At 35.4% G+C, this 4,087-nt stretch overlaps 1 pseudogene; it reads right to left on the minus strand.

The window, feature by feature from the left end:
• Positions 1-2,040: 2,040 nt before the first annotated feature.
• On the minus strand, positions 2,041-2,211 carry LOC117174025 (annotated as a pseudogene).
• Positions 2,212-4,087: the final 1,876 nt, after the last annotated feature.

The following is a 4,087-nucleotide window of genomic DNA, read 5'->3' on the forward strand; positions in this document are numbered from 1 at the left end:
AGAGCAAATTTACATTAAAATAAACGAATCTTTACGTTACTTTTTTCAACTAAAAGTAACATAGGTTAATTGTCAGTTAAAACAATTAATTCCCAACAAAAGATAACAAAATTTGGATCATTTAAGTAAAATTTTCAGCTAAATTAAATCATTTTTAATACAAAAGATGAGTTAACAAAAGGAATACTTTATAACCAACAAAATAATTTTTACTAAACAGAAAATATTTACAAACAGGTGTTTTTGAAATATGAACTACAAAAGATAAATTTGCAACTAAATATTTTGACAGCTAAATTTCCATTTCAAAAAATGAATATTTCGCAAAAAATACGAATTTTGAACCAAATAATGCAGTTCTCTACCAACACAAAATTTTATCCAAAATGTTGAATTTTCAAACCAAAAAAATAATTTTTTACAAAATAGTCGACTTACGAAAATGTAAAATTTTAACAATAAAATTCAAGCAGTTGAATTTTCTACAAAAGTACTTGAATTTTCAACAACAACAAATTAATTTTTCACTAAACAATTAAATTTATGAAAATATGAAATATCAACAAAAAAGTAATTTTAGAATCAAATAGTTGAATTTATTACAAAGATTGTTGAATTTTCAAACTTTGAAAACAAATCGTTTATAAAACAATACTGCACTACAAAAATAGTTGAATTTACAACACAAAGATCAAAAAAGGAGAAAAGAGGAAAATAAGGAAAAAGGATAAATCCTGGAATGAAAAAAAATTCAAATTTTTTAAATACACAGACTAAATAATAATAGTTTAAAACAACATTAAATTTCATTTTTAGTATTTTAAGTCTCTAAGATATTGGATTGGAATAGAGGGAATTTTACCGAAAAATAACGCTAATTGCGATAACTGGTTTCTCATGCTAACGGCCGTCATCTTGAATTTATTAAAAATTTATAGCTGTTAATATGAGCACCTGCTCCGGAGCCATTATTTACATTCTTCAAAAAAAATTTATCCTTTTGGTTGATAACTCTAGGAAAAACTATTCATGGTTATTTTTAATGGATTCGTAAATCTGAAAATTAAAAAATTTTCAATTATTTTGTCTTTACACTACTTTTTTGCGGACTTAAAACAAGGTTTTGTTCCTTGGCTGCAACAAAAACTGATGATGTTACGATAATTTTTCATTTTTCTATATTTTAACCCATATTTTAACATTAGCGGGATACTTTAAAGGCTGTGTGTTGGAGGTGAATCTTGATTGGCTAAAATTTGGCAAAGGTAATTTTTTCTGAACACTGGAACGAAACCTGGTCTTGACAGAAAAAGAATTTCCAAAAAAATGTTGACCATGTGTCTAAGCTGAAGGCCACCCTAGTGCGTTTGGTCAGAACTTGGTTTCCTTTTCCGTTGGCTCATCTCTCCCTTGCTCTCGTTTTTTTTTTTTTTTTTGTTATAATCAGTTGGTCTCTGCAATGCAATGCCCTCGTGACTACGCGAATAGAACTCGGTTGATTCGGTTGCAGGGAGGCGAACAAGAACAACCCCTGGAGACCGATCCCAGCTGCGCGAGGAATGACTAATACGCCGGGCGCTCGGGGTGCGGCGAGATTTAGGGGTTTGCGGGGGGTGAATCGTGTCCGAGGGTTCGTGTTCGGACTCCGGATGGGCGATGGCATATTATACCTAACAATTCACTGACTTTGCACTCCCCTTTTGTCACGAGATTCGCACATTTATTGATTACTTCCCTTTATTTCCGGAACTCTTATTTTGCTTGGAGAACTGTCACACAAGTGTTATCTTCTAAATCTAAAGTCACATATAGTACCGTCCAGGAGTACGAGGACACCTAAGAAAAGTATTTTTGGAAAATATCCGTGTAGAAATTCAAATGGGGAACTAGCCCCCGACTAGTAGCGTCACGATAGACTAGTAGGGGGCTAGTCAGGTGCCCCGACTTATCCTAGTCTAAAATTTGGTCAAAATACTTATTATTTACGGAAATCTCCATAAACTTTTTTGAAATATTGTAAGTGCTCAAATTTACCCAAGATTTAATAGGGAACATATCCTACGCTTAAAAATGCATAAATTTATGTAACTAAAATTCCCCAAAATTTGTGGAATATTTAAAAAAAACTTCAGCTGGAACGCATCAATGGAAGAGCTTCGCTCTGAAGGAACCGCCATGTTGGTCACGGTAGTCTCTGCTCCAGGTAATTATGCTTCGTTACGTGTGAACTGCATTCTTAAACACGCGACGCGTCATTTCTGTTGCGCGAGAGGCGGCACGTCGCGCCCTTGCGGATTTTCTTTAAAGCTACCAGTCCAGAACCGCAAGACTCAAATGAAGGTGGTAGCGAAATCTGAACTGTACCGTGCTTACTAATTTACTACTGGTATACTGCTCTTCACTGATTAATCAAAAATTTGTTCTCTTTCCAATTTCAACTACCTGAAGGATTAGACTTTATTTACATATGGGAAACCTTTCAGATCAATTTAAAAATAAGCATCTGTACAAATTTAGAGTCTCATGACTTTCAGCGGACTTTTCACCTGCATCTATATGTATCTTTTCCAATAAGGATTTTCTTAAAATTCCATACAAAGGTATTTATAAACGTTCCTAGAAATTCGCAATTTTCTAAAAAATACTACAAAAAAATAAGATTACGTCTTTTTAAAGATGTTGATCGTTGTTTTTATAAAAAGTTGATTTTCGTACAAAATTATTAACTTAATAATTATTTATGAAGTATATTTATGATGAATTTAACATTAATAAATCTTTTCTTCAAAAAACAGTGTAAAATTATTGTTAAATATATTCTTAGTGTTTTAGAATAAAAAAAATCATTGGTGAACAAAAAGGCTCGACTAGCTCTTGACCAACCACCGACCAGGCCCCGACTGAAATTTTGACAACACAAAGCCCAACTAGTCCCCGATTAGTCCCCGACTAGGTACTTTGTCCAAATTAATAACCCGTCTAGCCCCCGATTAGTGCCCGACTTGTAATAGGGCCAAATGGGGTTACTTCCACACGGGTAGAGGCTGAGTTAGTGAGTTAGAAAGACTGGTCCAATTTCTGATTTTTGCAATTTTTAAGATTGAACTTCAACTCCTTGCAAAAGCTGGAAAAAGAATGTTAGACATTTTAAAGATGTGTGAAATGATCCTCAGAGTCTCCTCTTCAAAATGCGATAAAAAAAATGCAAAATGTTAACTCGTTCTCAAATTATTGTAAAATTTCTGCTGTAGATGCCTGGGTGCAGTCCCGCTCAACCGAGGCATTTTCGTCTTGCGCACGCCTCTACATTTTTTATTTTGATTCGAGAACCAGTGAATCGTTTCACAATGTACTGGGCTCATTTTAATGAGAAGTCTTCAAGGTTCATTTTGCGTAAGTTCCAAATTAAAAAATTATTTTCCCAGCTTCTGCCAGGAGTTATTCATCTGACAAAAATAAAAATGCAAAAAACGTTTAAAGTTTTGAGTTTAGATTGCATAAGAGTATGATTTTTGAGGAACATCTAACGTGCGAAGGGATCTCACTCGAGACAATTGTCAGCGGTTCCATCAAGCTTCATCAGGGTGATTAGCGGACGACGCGGGTCGTCCGATTAGCCACTGACCCCCGCCCCCCCCCACTCCCTCCTGCTTCTTGACCATCACCAAGTCTCCTCGACTGACTTCTTCCTCCTCTCCTGCTTCTTCTCGGTCTCCTTTGTCGCCTAGCTGAATTTCATGTTGGCTGCTGCAGGCACATCACCAATAACATGCGGCTTGGGTCAACGACATGTCTGCAGTCTGCACGGAACTCTTTTGCAACGACGTCATCTCCTTCACTGGACCTTCCTCGATTGCACAAATTTCCGCTCGTTCAGGAATTGGATGATTTAACCTGATCCTTAACCTTAATTCCTGGTCCTTAACCTCAAAATTTAACAAACCCTGTTATAGCGTATTTCAGACTTGATAGTAATAAGAATAATAATGGTGTATGCTTCTCGAATTATCACAAAAAATGTAGAGGCGTGCGCAATACGAAAATCGCTCGGTTGAGTGGGACTGCATTCAACAATATAAATTTTTGT

Source organism: Belonocnema kinseyi, chromosome 5 (genome assembly GCF_010883055.1).
Source record: "Belonocnema kinseyi isolate 2016_QV_RU_SX_M_011 chromosome 5, B_treatae_v1, whole genome shotgun sequence".
NCBI classification, from domain to species: Eukaryota; Metazoa; Arthropoda; class Insecta; order Hymenoptera; family Cynipidae; genus Belonocnema; species Belonocnema kinseyi.